Here is a 12,992-nt window from a genome sequence, read left to right as displayed (position 1 = left end):
TTGCCATTTTTTTTGTCAGCATTCTACATATTCATCATTTTTTTAAATAATTTCTCTCAAAATGTCTGGTTTTTTCAACTATAATATCGCGTTATTTATCTAAGGAATGTAACCATAATTATAATAAATGCAAGTATATATCGAATGGATTGTTTGGAATGACTTTTAAATGGTTATTTTTATTGAAGCTTAAAAATGAAGAATAGAACATTAAGCAGAATATTGGGAAGAATGACCGTGGTGTTAAATTCCCGGGAAAAAAAAATTAAGCAGAAAAAATCATAACTGCTTTGAGTTGTAATAAATCGATTTATTCGACAAAAACAACGTTTCTCTGGATTTAATTTTTTTAGTTAAGGCCGATGACATAGTGAATACGATGCGATGCGATGCGGTGAATGCGATTCAATGCGGTGAACCACATTTGATGAAAATGTATGTGAATCGCTTAAACCTGACATACTCAACGCGGCGAAGCAGATGTCAATTTGTTCCGCCGCTCGAGTTCGCATAGGCTGCGTCCGTAAATTTTCCGCCAATTCGCATCGCATCGCACTCACTATATGCACATATATGTCATCGGCCTAACTAGCAACCACTTTTCATTTTCTCCGGATGCAGCCAATCTGTCATCATCGCTAACGCCTGTGCTAACGTTTCAAACGCAGCCAAATAGTTTACCCCGCAGCGATATCACACACACTACCGCACCCATTTTACTGGTATCACGCACACTCCCAAGCTTCCTCATCGGAAAACTCGAAAAACATCACACCAACACACCCAAGGCAACGAAGTTTCATTCATTTTTTTAGTTTTTTTTACAAATTTACGGCCGCACTTTAAAATTTTTCTTTGTTTGTGCTGGTGTTATACCGGACATTAGGCTGCGTACTGCATGCCTTTCCATCGCTTTTGGCAGGCAGCATTCTGGTGCGTGTGCTTTAGTGCGAGTTTTGCCGTCGTCGGTGCTGCTGCTGTACTGTAGCTCTCTTGGCTTGGAGGCTCCCTGCCTGTTGTGGCCGTTGTGTTTTATTATTGAAAACCTAAAGCGAGATTTATTTCGGTGATACCTCCTAGCCTTTGCTGCTAGATTGTTGTCCGGGTGTGTTTTATTTCCTAGAAGGATTTCGGTACTTTTGAGTGCGTGCGTGCGCGTATCGCGGAATCCGGAGGTTGTTACGGTGTTGCGTTACGACGGGATGCGGTTCTATTGTGTTTTTCTACTGTCTTCTTCGGTGCGATGAAGAGTGCAATTTAGCAGCAGCGGTGAATCAAAATCCGGGAGTGTGGGAGTTTTTGTTGGATACGGTGCATATCACACACGCTCAGTGTTCTTGTCGAGTCCCCCCAAGGCCTACTACTTTTGCAGCAACAACTGCAGCACATACGCACAGAATTCTGACTACTAGTAAATCCTCAATCGGGAAGTTAGGTATCCTTCTATCAGGGTGGACAACATCGTTCGGTTTTTTTTGTTGGAAGTTCTGGAACGAGAAGGTGTCACATATCTCAAGTGTCAATAGTGTGGAATCGGGCGGAGATAGTGTGAAGAGTAATCGAAGATAAACGAGCGTGAAACAAAGAGCTCGCAGTGTGTTGTTTTTCCTTCTACTGTCGGATTCAGGAAGAACCTTCAAGCTCGGCTCTTATCTGGGCAAAGCCTAGAGACACACGTACACCGTAATTATCGTAATCTATGGGACGGTTTCGCGAAAAAGGCGTTTCATAAGGCGATTGTTTCTTGCAATCAGCGCAACACCACAAGGAAAGGCCCTTACATCCTAGCCGAGGCATCGCAGAATCCGGTTGCGGAAGCGAGAGAGACGAAATCGGTCCGCGAGATTACATCTCGAGACATCTTGGCCGGTTCGGGAATGCCAAACAGAGACGGAGTTTAGCATCCTTTTTGCTGTAAGTTGAATTGCTGCCATCAACAATTTGGTATCGGCCTCTAAAAAAACAGTAAAAACTTTTCGAACCAAACCAAAATCATTGTCATTCTACCCACATCAGCCAGCTGTTGCTTTCTCTGTCTTGCCGGCCACCCAACTAACCATACAGTTTTGGATTGGAAGCAGCAGGAAGCAGACAGGGAGTGACAGCAGGGCGAAATTATCTCACACAAACACTAAACAAAGAAGGAATCGGTACCGTACACGGGGTATTTTGTTCAGCTCATAAACTTGGTCCATCTCAATCGGCTATTCAATCAAAATCATGAAGAAAAAAAACTCACCAAGAGAAAGTCATAATTAAGCAAAATCATTTTACGCCGATCACCCGGGCCAAACGTTCCATCATCAGTCAGATTCAGTCAGCAGAGGAACACCCGAGAGATGGGGAAATGTACAAATTACAACAGTCAGTGTAATAGCCGCCGAATTCAAGCAAGAGGCAAGGAAAAATAGCAAATACACTAATGGGGTAGTTCATCGGCACCAGCGCTCTAGCTACGTTACAGTACTACAGCCTAGTCTCGAGTCAATATGGGCACCAATACCAGTGCGTGCGGCACCTCTCGTCCGTCGTCATTCATATCGTCTGGGTTGGTTCCTTTCCTGCCAGTTCCAGTCCCAGTCCAGTCTGGAATGGAGATGGAATTATGCGCGATATATTTGTGTATAGAATAAATTTGTCGCCTGGCGTTGCCGTTTGTCGGCGGGGATGTAAATGAGCAGTGGGCCCCAAGCGGTTGATTGTGTCCGGTCCAAGCACATACTGTATGGTTTCAATATGCAATGTGGTTTTGATCATGAATCATGCATTAAAATTTTTGAGTTTTTCTTTACAACCAAATGAATTGAATCCAACTTTGATAGCATCGTAACAAGATTTTGTCTCACCCAGCTTTAGAATATTTTGGTATTGTGCAGAATTATGTGTAACATAAAAAATAGCCTTGGGTTAAAAACGCTTAGAGGCGTCGTTTCAAAAAATATATCACACTTGTTTGTGAATACCAAAAATTGATAAGTACCCGATAAGAGTATTCAAAACAAAATTATATCCGTATGAGGTATTTCGATATTAATTTTTTTCTATCAAAATGAGTTAAAATTTTACACTCGTAGGATGTTTAGGATGTAGGATCCCTAGAAAGACTACTGGTTGTTGCTCACATGACACATGACACAATACTACTCACTTTGACAAAAAGTCTCAGCCCTACAAAGGCTACTATTTGTTGTTCACTTTACATGACACAATACTACTCAATGTGAAAACAAATCTCAGCTCTATAAAGGCTACTATTCGTTGCTCACTTCACCCGACAATATTACTCACTGTGACAACATATCTCAGCCCTACAAATACGGCTCTTAACTTGTTTAAGAATTATTTGGAGAACAGAATGCAAGTAACAAAATTGGGTTCATCTTACTCGCAATACTAGCGATTGGAAACTTGGAACATGGAACTGCCGATCTCTAAATTTTGTGGGCAGTATCCACGTGCTCTCCAACGAATTGAAGAGCCGCAAATTCAACATCGTAGCGCTGCAGGAGGTATGCTGGAAGGGCTCTGGTACGAACGTACCCAGATGGTCGTGCCATCTACCAGAGCTGCGGCAACACACACGAGCTTGGAACAGCTTTTATAGTGATGCGAAAGATGCAAAAGCGCGTGATCGGGTGATGGCCGATCAACTCACAAATGTGCCGGTTGAGAATCAAGGGCCGGTTCTTCAACATCAGCATCATCAACGTGCACAGCCCTCACCTCGGAAGTACCGGTGACGACAAAGACGAATTTTACGCTCATCTGGAGCATGAATACGACCGTTGCCCAAAACATGATATCAAGATCGTCATCGGGGATTTTAATGCTCAGGTCGGCCAGGAGGAGGAATTCAAACCGACAATTGGAAGGTTCAGTGCGCACCAGCTGACCAACGAAAACTGCCTCAGACTTATTGATTTCGCCGCTTCCAAACGAATGGCCGTACGTAGTACCTTTTTTCAGCACCGCCTCCCACACAAGATCACCGTACTAAACGCAATCACAGATCGACCACGTTTTGATTGACAGCCGGCATTTCTCGGACATCATCGACTTCAGATCCTGTCGAGGCGCCAACATCGAGTCAGACCACTATCTGGTGATGGTGAAGATGCGCCCAAAACTCTCCGTAGTGAACAGCACACGAACCCGGCGCCCGCCTCTGTTAAATATCGCGCGACTGAAGCAACCTGAGGTCGCGGCAGACTACGCGCAATCGGTCGAAGCAGCGCTGCCGGCAGAGGGCGAGCTTGACGAAGCCCCTCTCGAGGACTGTTGGGATACCATCAAGACAGCCATCAACAGTGCTGCGGAGAACGTCATCGGTCATGTGGAGCGAACTCGACGGAACGACTGGTTCGACGAGGAGTGTAGGAGGGTGATGGACGAAGAGAATACCGCGCGGGCGGCAGTAGTGCAAAGAGGCACCCGTCGAAATGTGGAAAATCACCGACAGCGGAAGAGGCAGCGAGTCCGACTTTTCCAGGAGAAAAAGCGCCGCCTAGAGGAGGAGGAGCTCGAGGAGCTGGAGCAGCTGCATCGTTCCCAAGAAACACGAAAGTTCTATCAGAAACTCAACGCATCCCGCAAAGGCTTCGTGCCGCAAGCAGAAATGTGCCGGGATAAGGACGGGGGTATCCTGACGGACAATCGTGAGGTGATCAAAAGGTGGAAGAAGCACTTCGATGAACACCTGAACGGCGCACATGCAGGAGATCAAGACGGTGGGGGAAGGTACATCGCCGGCGTAGCCAACGACGAAGAGGAACAAGTCCCAACGATGAGTGAAGTTAAGGAAGCCATTCGCCAGCTGAATAGAAACAAGTCGGCTGGGAAGGATGGCATCGCAGCTGAGCTCATCAAAATGGACCCGGACAAGTTGGCCGATTGCCTACACCGGTTGATAGTCCGGATCTGGGACATAGAACAGCTACCGGAGGAGTGGAAAGAGGGGGTAATATGCCCTATCTACAAGAAGGGCGACAAATTTGGACTGTGAGAACTACCGAGCGATCACTGTCCTCAATGCCGCCTACAAAGTGTTGTCCCGAATCCTACTCCGCCGCCTAACGCCACAAGCAAACAGATTCGTGGGAAGTCAGGCCGGCTTCATGGAGGGACGGTCAACGACGGACCAGATATTCACATTACGGCAAATCCTCCAAAAATGCCGGGAACACCAAGTCCTTACGCACCATCTATTCATCGATTTCAAAGCCGCATACGACACGATCGACCGTAAAGAGCTATGGAAAATCATGGACGAGAACGGCTTTTCCGGGAAGCTGATCAGACTGATCAAGGCGACGATGGATGGGACGCAGTGCTGTGTGCGGATTTCGGGTGAATTGTCGAGTTCATTCGAATCGCGCAGGGGGCTTCGACAAGGTGATGGTCTATCCTGCATGATGTTCAACGTGGCGCTAGAAGGTGTTATTCGACGAGCGGTGGGCGAAATGCGGGGCACGATTTTCAACAGATCCAGTCAACTTATCTGCTTTGCCTATGACATTGATATAGTTGGCAGATCATCTGCGGCGGTGGAGGAGATCTACCGCAAACTGAAACGCGAAGCAGGAAGGATTGGGTTGATGATTAATACGTCCAAGACGAAGTACATGCTGGCCTGCGGATCCGAAACCAACCGAACCCGCTTTTCCAGTAGTAACAAGGTCACGATCGACGGCGACGAGCTGGAGATAGTCGAAGACTTTGTCTATCTCGGTCACTGGTGACCGCAGACAATGACACCAGCCGTGAGATCCGGAGGCGAATTATCAGCGGAAGTCGTGCCTACTATGGACTCCACAAGCAACTGCGGTCGAGAAGACTTAGCCCTCGCACGAAGTGTAACCTGTATATGACGCTCATTAGACCGGTTGTTCTCTGCGGGCACGAGACATGGATATTGCTCGAGGAGGACCTGCGTACACTCGGAGTATTCGAGCTACGAGTGTTAAGAACCATCTTTGGCGACGTACAGGAGGACGGAGTGTGGAGGCAAAGGATGAACCACGAGCTCGCGCGACTCTACGGCGAACCCAGTATTCAGAAGGTGGTGAAGGCTGGCCGGATACGCTGGGCGGGACATGTTGCGAGAATGCCGGACGACTGTCCAGGTGTTCGCTACGAATCCGGTAGGAACAAGACGAGCGGGGGCGCAACGAGCGAGGTGGTTAGACCAAGTGGAGCGTGATCTGGCGAACGTGGGGTGCCCGAGAAAATTGTAGAACGGTTGCCATGGACCGAGTGAATTACAGGAATTATGTTCGTCAAGTTATGTCGTGAGACGGAATACTATGTAAATAAATAAAATAGTGGTTACTCTCGAAAAGGACAAAATGGCAGGTGTCCTTGGGGTCCCTGTCAAAAATGACGAGTCCCCGAGAAGTGTGTTCGCTGCGATAACTACGTTGTTGGACTGCAAGCTACCGGATGTTGCTATTGTAGACGTCAAACGTTTGCATGAACCAAAACCCAATCCACCCATGAAGGTGATTTTCAAACATGAGGAGTACAAACAAGCTGTTTTCAATAAGAAAAAAGAGTATGGACTGATGTCAGTTTCAAAGCTAGGAAGCTACGAAGGAACTGGAAAAATCGTTCTACGGGACGAATTGACACCGAACGAATTGGCCCTTTTGCGGAAGGTGAAAAATGCACAGGAACAGCTGGAAGTACAATTTTTCTGGCCCGGTCGAGACGGAGTCATCTTAATAAAAAAAAACGGCAAGTCTCCAAGATCCAGAAAATTAGGGACTTGAACGATCTTCAGAAGTTACTGCAACCGAGCTCTAAAAGAACTATGGCCTTCTCGATGTCGGATTCCTCTTTACTGTCCTCTTCGGTCATCGAACTTCGAGCCAAGCGCCGCTAACAACTTCTAAACTGTAATAAAATAATTATATACACACCCAATGTTATAAACATACCTTATCAAAGCCAGAATAATTGTTTTAGCAATAAAAATAACTTAAGTAAGAAAGGTAGTCTCAAATACCTTCATTGGAATATCCGGGGCATGAACAACTTAGAAAAATTCGACATCCTTAAACATTTCCTTGATCGTTACCATAGCCAAGTTGATGTTGTAGTAAAAAGCGAGACTTGGGTAAAAAATGAAGACTCAGAAATCTTCAAAATTTAAGGATATGATAGCTTTTTTTCTTGTCGTGATACCTCACATGGAGGCTTAGCAGTCTATGTTCGCCTCGATAAGAAATGAAAACTTGAGAAGATTGAATCCGACAAAGGATTCCACTATATTCGACTGAAAATATACACATATGGTAGAAAAATTGAATTTCATGCCGTTTATCGTCCACAATCGTATAGTTTTATAGTTTACGTAGTTTTCTCGGAAAATCTCCTTTTGTAGGTCGAAAACGAAACAACTCCTACCGATGCAAGTGATCATTCAGTAGTTAGTTAATTATTACTTCAAACTTTTGCAGACTGCTACTCCGAAAAAGTCTTGGAAGGTCCTAAACGAAAAAGGTAGAAATTCCAAAAGCTCAAACAACACCTCTCTATTGGTAGACGGAAGAACCAGAAATGATCCCTTGGAAGGAGCGGACTGCCTTAACGATTTTTTCTGCAACATCAGACACAACTTGGCCTCGGAGTTGATTAGAGGGCAATTTGTAAATTTGGCATGTTAAGATCTCACTTTTCATCGTTATTCATGAGGCCAGCAACCGTAGAGGAAATTTTCGTGCTGATCAACAATCTCAACACAAATAAGGTGCCAGGGCCAGACAATATACCAGCTTCTACAATAAAAACCCACCATCTAGCCTTCGCACAGATCCTTGAGGAAGTCTTCAACGAAATCATAGAGACTGGAGCTGGGTTTAGAAAAAGATGCGACACACTCACCGCGACCGGAGAACTTTTGGAAGAGGTTTACTGTGATCTCGACAACCGACGCTACTCTGGTGCACTTTTTCTGGACCTCAAGAAAGCGTTTGACACCGTAAATCATGAGCTACTGTTAAAAAAAACTAGAAATAAACGGGGTACAGGGACCTGCCCTACATTTGCTGGAAAACTACCTCTCAAACCGTCAGCAATTCGTTTCTTGGTGTGGCACTAACAGCAGCAACAAAATGCTTACCATTGGGGTTCCGCAAGGAAGCAACCTAGGACCTCTTATGTTTCTAGTGTTCATAAACGACCTCTCAAAACACTAAGGGACACCTCGCCTGTTTGCAGGCGACGACGTTTGCCCTGATCTCCTACAGCAGCCCTGATCCCATTCAAATAGCCCATTGGATGTTACTCCTAAACGAGTATTTATGCAACGATTAATCTACTAAAAAAATAAACATAAAATCGTACCAAACTATTTTTAAGTTGCAGACGATTTGACTCATTTTTCGGCAAAAACTGAATGTTTTCAGCACAAGGACCAACAGTTTGATTTATTTTAAAATTAAAAATATCTACTTCTCTAAATGTCATTTTTTGTGTATCGTTTTCAAAATTTAAATTCTCGTTCAATTGTACAGAACTATAAAATACAGCTTAACTTATGCTCAGAAGCGACGTTAGTCCCACTAATCTGGGTCATTACTGCACCAAAAAAGACAGACTAACTCAACAACAGCGCAGTAGAAGTAGAACTGCTGCTGCCTCACGTGCTTCGTAAAACGTGCGTTTTTTTTCAACTTCTTCAATGGTACCCACCCAACTATGTTTGTCGCCATTCAGCTTTTCGAACCCCTCCGACCGAAGTCATTAGCAAAGTTCGCATGTCACCCTTGATGAAATGTTGCAAATTATCACCGAAACCTGTTCCGGACACGCCATTTATCATTTAGTCGCGCGGTTAATTGCAAATTTAATCTAAAGGCTATTTTTTTCTGAAGCTGGGTTTAACGATTATTTCAAAAGATCAAGTTAAATTTGAAATTTAAAGCTTAAAATTCAATTTAAAAATTTGAAATTTGACACCGGAAATCAATTTAAAATTTTTGATAATTCAAAATAATGGTTTCAATTTCAATCGATTATTTTTCGGCGTTTTCCCCGTTTCGTTTCCATCTCGAAAGCGCCAATGATAATCCATCTTCTCGGTTGTTGTTGCTGTTTCGATTTATAATCGCTCATCTTGTGGATTGGAATCCGGCGCGCGATCTGGGTGTACAATTAAAGTTCACTTTCTGTTTTTTTGCTGTCGAGTTTGATTTGAGTTTTCGCTCACCCTGCCAGCAGCAACACTTTAAAAGTTGGTTGTTTTCGTTTTCATTTCGAAACACTTACACTTATTTCGACCATCATCGGTTTTTTTTTCTTCTGTTGTTGTTATTGCTATTTTTTTGGATCGAGGGAAAACCCCGAATGTTGTTGTTTGATAGGACTTGGACCAATTACTTATTGACTAGAGAGCAGAAGCAGCAGAGGGCCCAATCTCTGGAAAGTGATGTCGGAATTTAGAAATAGGTTAACGGCTTTCGTTTGTTGGAAATCCGAATTTCGTCATTTGAATTAGCCGTTCGTTTTTCCCGGGTGAAGATCATTGATTCCAAATGTTGAAACAGAGTTAGATTACATTTAGTTGTTTCTCAATTCTGTTCCTGAACTCCAGAAATAAAATAACAGTTTTTCTTCTTAACTGAAAACTGAACCTGAATACCAAAAACTTAAAAAAGAAAAACTGAAACTGGAACTGTAAACTGACACTGAAACAGAAAAACAAAAATTGGAACTTAAAACTGAAACTGAAAACTTAATCTGAAAACTTAAAACTGAAAAAAAAAACTAATACTCAAACTGAAAACTGAAATTTAAAACTAAAACTGAAAACTACAACTGGAAACTGAAACAAAAAATTGTAAATTGAAACTGAAACTGGAACCGAAAACTGAAAACTAAAGCTGAAACTTAAAGCTGAAAATTGAAATTGAAAACTGCAACTGGAACTGAAAACTGAAAACTTAAAATTAAAACTAAAAGCTGACAATTGAAACTGAAAACTGAAACTGAAAACTGAAACTGAAAACTGAAACTGAAAACTGAAACTGAAAACTGAAACTGAAAACTGAAACTGAAAACTGAAACTGAAAACTGAAACTGAAAACTGAAACTGAAAACTGAAACTGAAAACTGAAACTGAAAACTGAAACTGAAAACTAAAACTGAAAACTGAAACTGAAACTGAAAACTGAAAACTGAAAACTGAAACTGAAACTGAAAACTGAAACTGAAACTGAAAACTGAAAACTGAAACTGAAAACTGAAAACTGAAAACTGAAACTGAAAACTGAAAACTGAAAACTGAAAACTGAAACTGAATCTGAAAACTGAAAACTGAAAACTGAAACTGAAATCTGAAACTGAAAACTGAAACTGAAACTGAAAACTGAAAACTGAAACTGAAAACTGAAACTGAAAACTGAAACTGAAAACTGAACTGAAAACTGAAACTGAAAACTGAAACTGAAAACTGAAAACTGAAAACTGAAACTGAAAACTGAAAACTGAAACTGAAAACTGAAAACTGAAATCTGAAACTGAAACTGAAACTGAAACTGAAAACTAAAACTGAAACTGAAACTGAAACTGAAAATTGAAACTGAAAACTGAAACTGAAAAGTGAAACTGAAAAGTGAAACTGAAAACTGAAACTGAAAACTGAAAACTGAAACTGAAACTGAAAACTGAAAACTGAAACTGAAAACTGAAAACTGAAAACTGAAAACTGAAAACTGAAAACTGAAACTGAATCTGAAAACTGAAAACTGAAAACTGAAACTGAAATCTGAAACTGAAAACTGAAACTGAAACTGAAAACTGAAAACAGAAAACTGAAACTGAAATCAAAACTGAAAACAGAAAACTGAAAACTGAAAACTGAAACTGAAACTGAAAACTGAAAACTGAAATTTAAAACTAAAACTGAAACTTAAAACTGAAAACTGAAATTGAAAACTGAAACTGAAAACTAAAATTGAAAACTAAAACTGAAGACTGAAACTCAAAACTGAAAACTGAAACTGACAACTGAAACTGAAAACAGAAACAGAAAACTGAAACAGAAAACTGAAACAGAAAACTGAAACTGAAAACTGAAACTCAAAACTGAAACTGGAAAATGAATTTGAAAACTGAAACTGAAACTGAAAACTGAAACTAAAAACTGAAACTGGAAACCGAAACTGAAAACTGAAACCGAAAACTGAAAACTAAAAGCTGAAATCTGAAACTGAAAACTGAAACTGAAAACATAAACTGAAACTGAAAACTGAAACCGAAAACTGAAAACTGAAAACAGAAAACTGAAAACGGAGAACGGAGAACGGAAACGGAAACTGAAACTGAAAACTGAAATTTTAAACTGAAACTAAAATTTAAATTTAAAATTTAAAATTTAAAATTTAAAATTTAAAATTTAAAATTTAAAATTTAAAATTTAAAATTTAAAATTTAAAATTTAAAATTTAAAATTTAAAATTTAAAATTTAAAATTTAAAATTTAAAATTTAAAATTTAAAATTTAAAATTTAAAATTTAAAATTTAAAATTTAAAATTTAAAATTTAAAATTTAAAATTTAAAATTTAAAATTTAAAATTTAAAATTTAAAATTTAAAATTTAAAATTTAAAATTTAAAATTTAAAATTTAAAATTTAAAATTTAAAATTTAAAATTTAAAATTTAAAATTTAAAATTTAAAATTTAAAATTTAAAATTTAAAATTTAAAATTTAACATTTAACATTTAAAATTTAAAATTTAAAATTTAAAATTTAAAATTTAAAATTTAAAATTTAAAATTTAAAATTTAAAATTTAAAATTTAAAATTTAAAATTTAAAATTTAAAATTTAAAATTTAAAATTTAAAATTTAAAATTTAAAATTTAAAATTTAAAATTTAAAATTTAAAATTTAAAATTAAAAAAATTTAAAATTTAAAATTTAAAATTTAAAATTTAAAATTTAAAATTTAAAATTTAAAATTTAAAATTTAAAATTTAAAATTTAAAATTTAAAATTTAAAATTTAAAATTTAAAATTTAAAATTTAAAATTTAAAATTTAAAATTTAAAATTTAAAATTTAAAATTTAAAATTTAAAATTTAAAATTTAAAATTTAAAATTTAAAATTTAAAATTTAAAATTTAAAATTTAAAATTTAAAATTTAAAATTTAAAATTTAAAATTTAAAATTTAAAATTTAAAATTTAAAATTTAAAATTTAAAATTTAAAATTTAAAATTTAAAATTTAAAATTTAAAATTTAAAATTTAAAATTTAAAATTTAAAATTTAAAATTTAAAATTTAAAATTTAAAATTTAAAATTTAAAATTTAAAATTTAAAATTTAAAATTTAAAATTTAAAATTTAAAATTTAAAATTTAAAATTTAAAATTTAAAATTTAAAATTTAAAATTTAAAATTTAAAATTTAAAATTTAAAATTTAAAATTTAAAATTTAAAATTTAAAATTTAAAATTTAAAATTTAAAATTTAAAATTTAAAATTTAAAATTTAAAATTTAAAATTTAAAATTTAAAATTTAAAATTTAAAATTTAAAATTTAAAATTTAAAATTTAAAATTTAAAATTTCAAATTTCAAATTTTAAATTTAAAGTTTAAAATTTAAAATTTAAAATTTAAAATTTAAAATTTAAAATTTAAAATTTAAAACTTAAATATTAAATTTAAATTTTAAAATTTAATTTTAAAATTTAAAATTTAAAATTTTGAAATTCCTCAAAATATTTATTTATGTTTTTTTGCGATTAAAATAAAATATGTCATTTCATAATTTTACCATCATTTTGGTTTTTATACAGCGATTTGTTGATAAAATTTCTGTTGATTCGGTATTTTTTATTAGTACAGACCCCGTTCGATTTTGGCAACATGCCCGTAAATTTTGTGTAGCCAAATCGAATGTTGCCAAAATCGAACGGTTTTTTTTTCTCGTCTTGTGTTTTAGTTATTTTAAAAAAATAACTATGATTATTATCAAAAACGTTG

The 12,992-nt window shown here is 37.4% G+C and overlaps 1 protein-coding gene across 3 annotated transcripts in view; it reads left to right on the top strand.

Moving 5' to 3' along the window:
- The first annotated feature begins 959 nt into the window (after nucleotides 1-959).
- LOC129746534 (ras-related protein Rap-2a) overlaps nucleotides 960-12,992 on the top strand; it is a 432,219-nt gene continuing 420,186 nt past the window's right edge. For all 3 annotated transcript variants that reach the window (XM_055740217.1, XM_055740215.1, XM_055740214.1), the window contains exon 1: nucleotides 960-1,914. The gene's annotated coding sequence lies outside the window, so the exon portion shown is untranslated. The remainder of the gene's footprint in view (nucleotides 1,915-12,992) is intronic.

The sequence above is a fragment of the Uranotaenia lowii genome, chromosome 2, assembly GCF_029784155.1.
Source record: "Uranotaenia lowii strain MFRU-FL chromosome 2, ASM2978415v1, whole genome shotgun sequence".
NCBI classification, from domain to species: Eukaryota; Metazoa; Arthropoda; class Insecta; order Diptera; family Culicidae; genus Uranotaenia; species Uranotaenia lowii.
The sequence above is the reverse complement of the archived record's forward strand: the minus strand, read 5'-3'. Positions and strand labels throughout refer to the sequence as shown.